Source organism: Ovis canadensis, chromosome 18, assembly GCF_042477335.2.
Source record: "Ovis canadensis isolate MfBH-ARS-UI-01 breed Bighorn chromosome 18, ARS-UI_OviCan_v2, whole genome shotgun sequence".
In the NCBI taxonomy this organism is placed as follows: domain Eukaryota; kingdom Metazoa; phylum Chordata; class Mammalia; order Artiodactyla; family Bovidae; genus Ovis; species Ovis canadensis.
In genome coordinates, this window is record NC_091262.1 from 69898425 (window position 1) to 69911477 (window position 13053).

Consider the following 13053-nt stretch of genomic DNA (forward strand, 5'->3'; position numbering starts at 1 on the left):
TTGCAAGCAGAACTTTAGAAAATGAAGCAAAATAGAATAAAAAATATCAGCATCATGAAAATATACTCATCAGCATTTTGTCCACATCATGTAAATAAAAATGTAAAATATAAAATGCATATATATACAATATTGTATATATACATTATTGGGAATATATATACTAATAATTAGTCATATTTAATTGCATAGAAAAAAAACAATTATTTTATAAAATTAAAGTAATCAGGATCCAAAAGTTTTGTTACTTCATAATATGTATGCTATTTCTAAACTCCAAAATGAAAAAAAAAAGAGCACTAATACCTGAAAGGTATCTTACTATATTAGAAAAAAACAGAGATTTTTAGTATGGAATAAAAATAAACTTAGAGACTACAAATAAACATATCTGTTCTAATATAAAACAGGCTCAATCAAGGAATAAAATGTCCCTACCGTCACTGATCATTATATCTGCTACTGTGCACAGAAATCCCTTAGAAGAAATGGAGTCGCCATCATGGTCAACAGAAGAGTCTGAAATGCAGTACTTGGATGCAGTCTCAAAAACAACAGAATGATCTCTGTTCGTTTCCAAGGCAAACCATTCAATATCACAGTAATCCAAGCCTATGCCCCAACCAGTAACGCTGAAGAAGCTGAATGGTTCTATGAAGATCCACAAGACCTTTTAGAACTAACACCCCCAAAAGATTTCCTTTTTATTCTAGGGGACTGGAATGCAAAAGTAGGAAGTCAAGAAACACCTGGAGTAACAGGCAAATTTGACCTTGGAATACAGAATGAAGCAGGGCAAAGGCTCATAGAGTTTTGTCAAGAGAACGCAGTGGTCATAGCAAAAACCCTCTTCCAACAACACAAGAGAAGACTCTATACATGGACATCACCAGATGGTCAACACCATCAGATCAGATTGATTGAAATCAGATTGATTATATTCTTTGCAGCCAAAGATGGAGAAGCTCTATACAGTCAGCAAAAACAAGACTAGGAGCTGACTGTGGCTCAGATCATGAACTCCTTATTGCCAAATTCAGACTCAAATTGAAGAAAGTAGGGAAAACCACTAGACCATTCAGGTATGACCTAAATCAAATCCCTTATGATTATACAGTAGAAGTGAGAAATAGATTTAAGGGACTAGATCTGATAGACAGAGTGCCTGATGAACTATGGACGGAGGTTCATGACATTGTATAGGAGATGGGTTAAGACCATCCCCATGGAAAAGAAATGCAAGAAAGCAAATGGCTGTCTGAGGAGGCCTTACAAATAGCTGTGAAAAGAGAAGTGAGAAGCAAAGGAGAAAAGGAAAGATAGTCCCATCTGAATGCAGAGTTCCAAAGAATAGCAAGGAGAGGTAAGAAAGCCTTCCTCAGTGATCAATGTAAAGAAATAGAGGAAAACAGCGAATGGGAAAGACTAGAGATCTCTTCAAGAAAATTAGAGATACCAAGGGAACATTTCATGCAAAGATGGGCTTGATAAAGGACAAAAATGGTAGGGACCTAACAGAAGCAGAAGATATTAAGAAGAGGTGGCAAGAATACACAGAAGAACTGTACAAAAAAGATTGTTATGACCCCAAATAATCATGGTGGTGTGATCACTCACCTAGAGCCAGACATCCTGGAATGTGAAGTGAAGTGGGCCTTGGAAAGCATCACTACAAACAAAGCTAGTGGAGGTGATGGCATTCCAGTTGAGCCATTTCAAATCCTGAAAGATGATGCTGTCAGAGTGCTGCACTCAATATGCCAGCAAATTTGGAAAACTCAGCAGTGGCCACAGCACTGGAAAAAGTTTTCATTCCAATTCCAAAGAAATGAAATATATGAGAATAAATGATCAAATTGATAGCTCAAGAAGAAAGTGATAAGCTCTGGGATCAAGAGAAGAAACGTTGCTAGAAGGCACTATGGTAGAAAATGGGAATTAAAAAATAGTTTACTTAGTAAAATTAAAAATCAGTCAATCCATCCAGGAATTTATGTAAAGCAAAAAAAAGAGTGATGCCTAATGAGACCTACCATTGATATTTTATTAGTGAGCTAAAACAGTCTAGGCTTCAGACCTGGGTTCAATCCTTGGGTTGGGAAGATCTCCTGGAGAAGGGAATGGCTAACCACTCCAGTATTCTGGCCTGAAGAATTCCATGGACAGAGGAAACTGGCAGGCCATGGAGTTGCAAAGAGTCAGACATGACTGACCAATTTCACTGTATACATTCTTAATGGAATAGATAATTCATACCTTAAATGAACACACCATAATAAAGGAAAAGCTGTCAAACTCATTTTATGACTGAACTGCTTTATGTCAAAATCAGATACAGACAGTACCAGAAAAGAAAATAATAGGTTAATTTCACTTACATTTATAGCTGTGAAAATCTAGAATAAAATATTAACTAGCCAGACTCATCAGTATTAGTGATCAAGAATCAAGAATGGTTCAAGTAAGGTCAAATTACAAGTTTACAAGGCAGAAAGACTGGTTATAACTTTTCCTCTACCAGAAAAGAAATCTTCAGAAAAACCTTTATTTCAACATACCAAGAGTCTACAGTCAGCATAGTTACCTCTTGCTGCTGCTGCTGCTGCTAAGTCGCTTCGGTCGTGCCCAACTCTGTGTGACCCCATAGACGGCAGCCCACCAGGCTCCTCTGTCCCTGGAATTCTCCAGGCAAGGAGGCTGGAATGGGTTGCCATTCCCTTCTCCAATTAACTCTTAGGTTGGTGCAAAAGTAATTGTGTCTTTTGCATTGTTGAAATTTGCCTTTGATATTGGAATACATTCTTTAAATAAATGTGGTTATGTTATATATAATTTCAACACACTTTTCTCAATTTTTTTTTGCTAATGACATTTTTTTTACTTGCCATTTTTTATGTTTATATTAGATTATGGAAATGATGTTAGACAAAAAGCAAATTTGAGTGATTTTCTTATTTGAGTTCAAGATGGGTCATAAAGCGGTGGAGACAACTTCAACATCAGTGACACATTTGGCCCAGGAACTACTAATGAACATACAGTGCAGCTGTGGTTCAAGAAGTTTTGTAAAGGAGAGGAAAGCCTTGAAGAGGAGCCGGCCGTCGGAAGTTGACAGCAACCAACTGAGCGTCATCGTCGAAGCTGATCCTCTTACAACTACATGAGACGTTGCCAAAGAACTCAACGTAGACCATTCTATGGTGGTTTGGCATTTGAAGCAAATTGAAAAGGTGAAAAAGTTCTATAATTGGGTGCCTTATGAGCTGACCGCAAGTCAAAAAAATTGTCATTTTGAAGTGTCGTCTTCTACGCAACAATGGCAAACCATTTCTTGATCCGCTTGTGATGTGCAATGAAATGTGTATTTTATATGACCGCTGGCAAAGACCCTCAGTGACTGGACTGAGAAGCAGCTCCACAGCACTTCCCAAGGCCAAACTTGCACCAGAAAAAAATCATGGTCACTGTTTGGTGGTCTGCTGCTGGTCTGAACCACTTCAACTTTCTGAATCTCAGAAAAACCATTACATCTGAGAAGTATGCTCAGTGAATCGATGACGTGCACAGAAAACTGCTGTGTCTGCAGCTGCCACTGGTCAACAGAGTGGGCCCAGTTCTCCATGACAATGCCCACCTGCATGTTGCACAACCAATGCTTCAAAAGTTGAAAATTTAAAAATTCCCCATTAAAGGTCTCCTTATATTACAGCCAAGAAAACACCTTCATAGATAAAGATAAATTATCAGAGAATTAGGCTTTTGAAAAATAATTGCCAAAGTGCTTCCCTGGTGGTTCAGACTGTAAAGAATCTGCCTGCAATGCAGGAGACCTGGGTTTGATCCCTGGGTTGGGAAGATCCCCTGGAGAAGGGCATGGCAACCCACTCCAGTATTCTTGCCTGGAGAATCCCATGGACAGAGGAGCCTGGAGGGCTACAGTCCATGGGGTCACAAAGAGTCAAGTAAAAATAGAAGACATCAAAGTAAGTACTATACACGATGTCAAACTGAGAGGAAGTCCCCTTGATGTAAAACAGTGCTATAAGCTTCTGTTTTTCCTTTGGAAATGTATCTTGTCTTAAGAAATAACAATAAACTTTTCTGAAGGGTAGGAAAAGTCAAATAATTGGAGAAAAGTACATCATGAAAGTGAAAAACGTGAAAGTGTTAGTTGCTCAGGCATGTCCCTCTCTGCAACCCCATGGACTGTAGCCCACTAGGCTCCTCTGTCCATGGAATTCTCTAGGCAAGAATGCTGGAATTGGGACTTCCCTGGTAGTCCAGTGGCTAAGACTCCAAGCTCCCAGTGCAAAGGGCCTGGGTTCGAACCCTGGTTGGGGAATTAGATCCCATATTCTCCGACTAAGACCTGGCGAAGCCAAATAAAAATAATTTAAAAAAAAGATACTGGAGTGGGTTGCCATTCCCTTCTCCAGGGGATCTGAACCTGGATCTCCTGCATTTCAGGCAGATTCTTTACTATCTGAGCCACCAGGGACGATATCTTATATGTAATCTTAAATAAGGGAGAGATTTTAAAGCACATATAAGCAAGAGATAGTTTTGGGTATTAATATGTCTAATTCAGGTTAACAAAAATAATCTTTATAGTTTCAGAATTACAGATTATATTACTAAAACTGCTAACAGTGAAAAGACATGGGCTTTTAGAACAAGGCAATCTTGTGTGAATTTGGGCTCTGCAATAGTCAGGGTGAGGATCCCAGGAAAAATAGTTAACTTTATTATAGTAAAGATTAAAACTAACATATTCTGTTGAAAATAGCTTACATGTCTGTAACATAAGTGGTATACAGTAGATGTTAGTCTTCTTCATTCATATTTTATAATATTATGTAGTTTTCAAAGCCTTATCGTGTATTCTAATCTTTTATCCTTATCCTGGCATTGGGAGCAGGTAATATTATTCCCAGGTTTGATAGCTAATAAGTAGGAGAGCTAGTTAAAGGAATTAGAAGCGAGATTTTCTAATTTTAATACAGGACTCCTTTCACTCTACCACAGTATGATTCAGAATGGAAGTAGTAGTAAAAGGCCCTCATTTTATAGACGATGGGCTAGAGACCCAGAAAGTGATTGCTTAAAACATATACTTAGTTCTTGGCAGAAAACTAGATTAGAACCAGTGCGTTAAGGGTTAACACAATTCTTTTCATTAGGTTAACAAAGAACTTCTGCAAGAGTGTTGGAACTCCTGTTAACTTTCTAACTGTTTCTTTGGTAACCTGATCAATAAGGTGTGTTGACTGTGTAACCAGGCAGTACTGCTTGTGGTAAAAATGACTCCTGACTGGGAAGCTGTGAGAACTATAAATACTTGATCTCCCTTGGGCTTCGCTGAGTGTGCTGAGTCTAGTCACCTGGAAGATATGCCTATAAAGTTGTCGCAAGCGATTTTACTCCTCTAGGAAGTGGGGCTTCTAAAGTAGGGCAGCTCCCCTCCCCATGATGTGAGTCTCATGTCCTTGAACCAAGCCCTTTACTGGGGGTGGAAGAGAACCATGCCTGCTGGGCTGCATGGACAGCTACCAGAAGCCCTCTGAGAGCCATGCCTGACTCTGTCGCCTGGTAAGAGGGCCACCCTGTCCTATATCCTCTCACCAGACTAGGGGGTCTTGTGACTCTGAATGTTGAGAATCCATGCTTTAGCTAAACCTAAGACTGCCCCGAGGGCATCATGGGACACCCATGTCTAGACATTTAGTCCAATATTCTTCCCGCGACATCATGGTTAAATAAGTCCTTAAAGCTGTAAATGGGTTTTTGACAAATTCAAATTCTTCCATTGCAGAAATAGGAATAGAACACTACTACTTCCAAATTCCACTTACAAACCAGAGAGGTTGATGTGAATGATGGAAAAAACACGTGCTTCTGAGCAGGTGTGACGTGAGTTCAAATTTCCACTTTGCCATTTACTGTGTAAGCAAGGTACTCAACTATGCTGAGCCTCAGTTTTCCCATTGGTAATGTGAAAAGTCTACTTACCTTAAAGGGTTGTTTTAAGCAACAGCATGTATGTAAAGTACCTAGAATACAGTTATTGTTGCTGTTGGTGTTGCTCAGTTGTGTCTGACCCTTTGTGACCCCATGGACTGCAGCAAGCCAGACTTCCCTGTCCTTCACCATCTCCCAGAACTTGCTCAAACTCATGTCCATCGCGTCAGTGATGTCATCCCACCATCTCATCCTCTGTCGTCCCCTTCTCCTCCTGCCTTCAATCTTTCTCGGCTTCAGGGTCTTTTCTAATGAGTTGGTTCTTCACATCAAGCGGCCAAAGTGTTTGAGCTTCAGCATCAGTCCTTCCAGTGAATTCTCAGGATTGATTTCCTTTAGGATTGACTGGTTTGATCTCCTTGCAGTCCAAGAATACAGTAGGCATTCATTAAATGTTTTATCCTCCAACTCAGGAATCAATCCAAGTTTGCCAGAGCATGTGGCTTCCTCTTCAAATACCAACAGTGAAAGATTCTGGGTCAGTAAGCGAACAAGTTCTCTAGGATGACCACAGATGCAGATCTTGGGGCTGTTGAACAACGTCCTGCCCCTCCCCAATCAGGGGCCAACTGAGTAAATCGCCAAACTCTTTAGCATACAATGACTCTGTCTAAGAAGTGCTGCCATTTACAGAGTTCCCTGAGGAAGTTTTCTTTCACAAACCTTTCCTTGCTGGTCTGCCCCGTATCCCGGATACATTTTGATCAAGGTCACTGATGACATGATCAGCTATTTTTATGTCTTCTTAGGCACTTAGTCATGTCTGACTCTGCAACCCCATGACCTGTAGCCCACTAGGCTCCTCTGTCCATGAGATTTTCCAGGCAACAATACTGGAGTGGGTTGCCATTTCCTTCTCTAGGGGCTATTTCTTATAGGTTTATAAAAATGTTTTTAAAGGAAAAAAGTTATAGTTTATTTGAATTATGTCTCCCCCAAAGTGGGCTCAGTAAATGGTACCTAGATGCTGGAGACAGACTCAGTTACTTGAATAATAAGATTTCTGTTCCTAATAATGGAAAATCTACATTTACATTATAAAATTTAACACAGGTTGATCTGATATCAGACCCCACGTCCGAGGTCAGGGGTGGCGGCTGAGAGGAGTACCCCCACGTCCAAGGAGCAGTGGCTGCGTGGGCGCAGGAGGGCCAAGAAGAGCTACTCCACATTCAATATCAGGAGGGGCGGCTGTGAGGAGATACCCCACATCCAAGGTAAGAGAAACGCAAATGAGACGGTAGGTGTAGTGAGAGGGCATCAGCGGGCAGACACACTAAAACCATAATCACAGAAAACTAGCCAGTCTGATCACACGGAACACACAGCCTTGTCTAACTCAATGAAACTAAGCCATTCCGTGTGGGGCCACCAGTAGAGAGGTCTGACAGAATGTGGTCCACTGGAGAAGGGAATGGCAAACCACTTCAGTATTCTTGCCTTGAGAACCCCATGAATAGTATGAAAAGGGAGGATGACAGGATACTGAAAGAGGAACTCCCCAGGTCAGTAGGTGCCCAATAAGCTACTGGAGGTCAGTGGAGAAATAACTCCAGAAAGAATAAAGGGATAGAGCCAAAGCGAAAACAATACCCAGCTGTGGATGTGACTGGTGATAGAAGGAAGGTCTGATGCTGTAAGAGCAATATTGCATAGGAACCTGGAATGTTAGGTCCATGAATCAAGGCAAATTGGAAGTGGTCAAACAGGAGATGGCAAGAGTGAATGTCGACATTCTAGGAATCAGCGAACTAAGATGGACTGGAATGGGTGAATTTAACTCAGATGACCATTGTATCTACTACTGTGGGCAGGAATCCCTTAGAAGAAATGGAGTAGCCATCATGGTCAACAAAAGAGTCCGAAATGCAGTACTTGGATGCAGTCTCAAAAACAACAGAATGATCTCTGTTCGTTTCTAAGGCAAAACCATTCAATATCACGGTGATCCAAGCCTATGCCCCAACCAGTAATGCTGAAGAAGCTGAATTTGAATGGTTCTATGCAGATCCACAAGACCTTTTAGAACTAACACCCAAAAAAGATGTCCTTTTCATTCTAGGGGACTGCAATGCAAAAGTAGGAAGTCAAGAAACACCTGGAGTAACAGGCAAATTTGGCCTTGGAATATGGAATGAAGCAGGGCAAAGGCTAATAGAGCTTTGCCAAGAGAATGCAGTGGTCATAGCAAAAACCCTCTTCCAACAACACAAGAGAAGACTCTACCCATGGACATCACCAGCACATTCTATTGATTATAAATAATAAAAACACTGAAATCAGATTGATTATATTCTTTGCAGCCAAAGATGGAGAAGCTCTATACAGTCAGAAAAAAACAAGACTGGGAGCTGACTGTGGCTCAGATCATGAACTTCTTATTGCCAAATTCAGACTTAAGTTGAAGAAAGTAGGGAAAACCACTAGACCATTCAGGTATGACCTAAATCAAATCCCTTATGATTATACAGTGGAAGTGAGAAATAGATCTAAGGGACTAGATCTGATAGACAGAGTGCCTGATGAACTATGGATGGAGGTTCGTGACATTGTACAGGAGACAGGGATCAAGACCATCCCCATGGAAAAGAAATGCAAAACAAAATGGCTGTCTGAAGAGACCTTACAAATAGCTGTGAAAAGAAGAGAAGCAAAAAGCAAAGAAGAATAGGAAAGATATTCTCATTTGAATGCAGAGTTCCGAAGAATAGCAAGGGGAGATAAGAAAGCCTTCCTCAGCGATCAATGCAAAGAAATAGAGGAAAACAACACAATGGGAAAGACTAGAGATCTCTTCAAGAAAATTAGAGATACCAGGGAACATTTCATGCAAAGATGGGCTCAATAAAGGACAGAAATGGTATGACCTAACAGAAGGAGAATATATTAAGAAGAGGTGGCAAGAATACACAGAACTGTAGAAAAAAGATTGTCATGACCCAGATAATCACAATGGTGTGATCACTCACCTAGAGCCAGACATCCTGGAATGTGAAGTCAAGTGGGCCTTAGAAAGCATCACTATGAACAAAGCTTGTGGAGGTGATGGCATTCCAGTTGAGCTATTTCAAATCCTGAAAGGTGATGCTGTGAAAGTGCTATACTCAATATGCCAGCAAATTTGGAAAACTCAGCAGTGGCCACAGGACTCGAAAAGGTCAGTTTTCATGCCAGTCCCAAAGGCAATGCCAATGAATGCTCAAACTACTGCACAATGCACTCATCTCACACGCTAGTAAAGTAATGCTCAAAATTCTCCAAGCCAAGCTTCAGCAATACGTGAACCGTGAACTTCCAGATGTTCAAGCTGGTTTTAGAAAAGGTACAGGAACCAGAGATCAAATTGCCAAACTGCTGGATCATGGAAAAAGCAAGAGAGTCTAGAAGAATATCTATTTCTGCCTTATTGATTATGCCAAAGCCTTTGACTGTGTGGATCACAATAAACTGGAAAATTCTGAGAGAGATGGGAATACCAGACCATCTGACCTGCCTCTTGAGAAACCTGTATGCAGGTCAGGAAGCAACAGTTAGAACTGAACATGGAACAACAGACTGGTTCCAACTAGGAAAAGGAGTACGTCAAGGCTGTATACTGTCACCCTGCTTATTTAACTTCTATGCAGAGGACATCATGAGAAATGCTGGGCTGGAAGAAGCACAAGCTGGAATCAAGTTTGCCCGGAGAAATATCAATAACCTCAGATATGCAGATGGCACCACCCTTATGGCAGAAAGTGAAGAGGAGCTAAAAAGCCTCTTGATGGAAGTAAAAGAGGAGAGCGAAAAAGTTGGCTTAAAGCTCAACATACAGAAAATGAAGATCATGGCATCTGGTCCCATCACTTCATGGGAAATAGATGGGGAAACAGTGGAAACAGTGTCAGACTTTATTTTGGGGGGCTCCAAAATCACTGCAGATGGTGACTACAGCCATGAAATTAAAAGATGCTTACTCCTTGGAAGGAAAGTTATGTCCAACCTAGATAGCATATTAAAAAGCAGAATAAATATTACTTTGCCAACAAAGGTCCGTCTAGTCGAGGCTATGGTTTTTCCTGTGGTCATGTATGGATGTGAGAGTTGGACTGTGAATAAAGCTGAGCGCCAAAAAATTGATGCTTTTGAACTGTGGTGTTGGAGAAGACTCTTGAGAGTCCCTTGGACTACAAGGAGATCCATCCAGTCCATCCTAAAGGAGATCAGTCCTGGGTGTTCATTGGAAGGCCTGATGCTGAGGCTGACAGTCCAATACTTTGGCCACCTCATGCGAAGAGTTGACTCATTGGAAAAGACCCTGATCCTTGGAGGTTTGAGGGCAGGAGGAGAAGGGGACGACAGAGGATGAGATGGCTGAATGGCATCACCGACTCAATGCACATGAGTTTGAGTGAGCTCCGGGAGTTGGTGATGGACAGGGAGGCCTGGCGTGCTGCGATTCATGGGGTTGCAAAGAGTCGGACACGACTGAGCAACTGAACTGAACTCAACTGATCTGTTGTATTTTCAAAAGGTGTTCATAAACTATTGTGAAATTAATTTATTTAGGGAAACAGCATCCAAATCATAAAGAAGATAATATAGACTCTGGTAGAGAATAGATAAGAAAAATCCTTTAAAAAGAAAAGTTAAATCTGTACAAGATGTTTAAAGCATGGGTATGAGAAAGGTGAGTCTTTGTTTATTTTAGGCACTATCCTGAAAATAGTAGACAATAAGTGAAAGGAGCACATTCTATCAATTACAAATAATAAAAATACTGGGCTTCCCTGGTGGCTCAGCAGTCAAGCATCTGCTTGCAATGCAGGAGCCTTAGGAGACTCAGGTTCAGTTCCTGGGTTGGGAAGATCCTTGGAGGAGGGCATGGTAACCCACTCCAGTATTCTTGCTTGGAGAACCCCATGGATAGAGGACCTGGTGGGCTACAGTCCATAGGGTCAGAAAGAGTTGGACACAACTTAAGTGACTTAGCTTGCGTGCATTAAAAATATTATAATGACAATGCATAATATATCCCATGTCTGTAACTCACCATGTTACTGGAGGTAAGAAAATACTTGACTGTGTTATTCTTTTACAGTTTTAAAATCAGAGTAACAGGAACAGTGTAACTTATTCTCTCCTAAATAATATAAAACACATGGTTTTTGGTTACACATTTTTAAATAACAACAAACAAATGGAAAAATTATACAACTCAAACAGAAGAATCATGATATAGTTTCATATTGCAATCCATCTTGCCCAAGATATTATTTAAATCTATTAAATCTTTGTTGTTGTTTAGTTACTAGTGGTATCTAACTTTTTTGTGACAGGCTCCTCTGTCCATGGGATTTCCCAGGCGAGAATGCTGGAGTGGGTTACCATTTCCTTCTCCAGGGGATCTTCCCAACCCAGGGATTGAACCCACATCTCCTGCTTTGGCAGACGGATTGTTTACCACTTCAGTTCAGTTCAGTCGCTCAGTCGTGTCCGACTCTTTGCGACCCTATGAATCGCAGCACGCCAGGCCTCCCTGTCCATCACCAACTCCCAGAGTTCACTCAAACTCACGTCCATTGAGTCAGTGATGCCATCCAACCATCTCATCCTCTGCCATCCCCTTCTCCTCCTGCCCCTAATCCCTCCCAGCATCAGAGTCTTTTCCAATGAGTCAATTCTTCGAATGAGGTGGCCAAAGTACTGGAGTTTCAGCTTTAGCATCATTCCTTCCAAAGAAATCCCACTTAGTCCAATTAAATGTTTAAAAACTGTTAATTCATACAGAAAATATAGATTTTCACTGAGCACAGCAGATCTGTAATTCACCAGGGAACCAGCTCATCTTTCACTTCTCCCATTTTCTTATTCTCCCAGACTCAAAATCTTGACATTACCTCAGACTTCTTTCTTCTCTTGCATTTAATCAATTTTCATGTCGATGTCATAGTTTTTGATTCATCCTTTCCTTGAGATTCTACTCTCACCACCTCAAGTTGGGGCCTCACTACTTCAGTTGTGGATTGCTACAATAGCATCCTAACAACTATTTTTCTAGTTTGTCTTTTCTTTTTTTAATATTTATTTGTTTTATTTATTTGTCTGTGCCAGGTCTTAGTTGTAGCATTTGGGATCTAATTCCCTGACCAGGGACTGAACCTGGGCCTCCTGTATTGGGAGTGCAGAGTCTTAGCCACTGCACCACCAGGGAAGTCCCTGCTCTTGCCTTTTCAAATTGTCCTCTTCTCACTAGTTAAGTTGGTATCTCACATATTACTTTCATCATGCTTTAAGAACTTACCTACCTACTACTAACTTCTCAGATTCATGTATCCAAGGACCTAATTATGTCTTATTTATCCAACATTAGACTCCTCCTCCTCTGAATCCTCCTTCCAGAAAACATGTTTGAAGTCTTATTTAACTGACAGCAAAGGGATAAATATTTAACTGACACCAAAGGGCTTCCCTGGTGGCTCAGATGGTAAACAATTTGACTGCAATGCAGGAGATACAGGTTTGATTCTTGGGTCAGGAAGATCCTCTGGAAGAGGAAATGGCAACCCACTGCAGTGTTCTTGCCTGGAGAATCCCACGGACATAAAGGAGGGAATACGGACAACACAATGTCCTGCACACAGTCTGCATCAGGAGTGTGGGGTGTGGGAGGTTTCTCTCTCTAATCTGCTTTCAGTCTAATGAGTGACTGGCAACAGCTGTGCTTCTAGGGAGCGTCCATTAGAGAGATGCTGGGTCCTATACAAGTAATCCAGCATGAAATCGTATTTCCAGGTGCCCGTGGGGAATGGTAGCCACGGAGGTATCAGCTCAGGTCTCTGCTCTGGAGAACCTGCAACTGAGGATGGGGTCGGCAGACAGCCTCCAGCTTCCCCACCTCGTTCCCCTACAGTGTTCCCTGGGCGAAATGCCCTCCCTCAGCTGCTCTCAACCAGGGGAGGCCAGGAGGGGCTTAGAACTGGCCATTTCTGCTTGACATGAAACTCTCCTAAAGACAGTCCTGTTCCTAGGTTCACCCCTGGCTGAGACTTTTTT

General features: G+C 41.4%; 1 protein-coding gene across 12 annotated transcripts in view; it reads left to right on the forward strand.

Moving 5' to 3' along the window:
* Positions 1-13053, forward strand: part of LOC138423444 (U3 small nucleolar RNA-associated protein 14 homolog A) — a 45982-nt gene that overhangs the window by 20670 nt on the left and 12259 nt on the right. For 7 of the 12 annotated variants that reach the window (XM_069559337.2, XM_070289366.1, XM_070289367.1 and 4 more), the window contains 2 exons: positions 5813-5903; positions 7072-7235. The gene's annotated coding sequence lies outside the window, so the exon portion shown is untranslated. Of the gene's footprint in view, positions 1-5812; positions 5911-7071; positions 7236-13053 lie in introns of all 12 variants that reach the window. The other 5 variants (XM_069559334.2, XM_069559339.2, XM_070289368.1 and 2 more) reach the window with 2 other exon arrangements.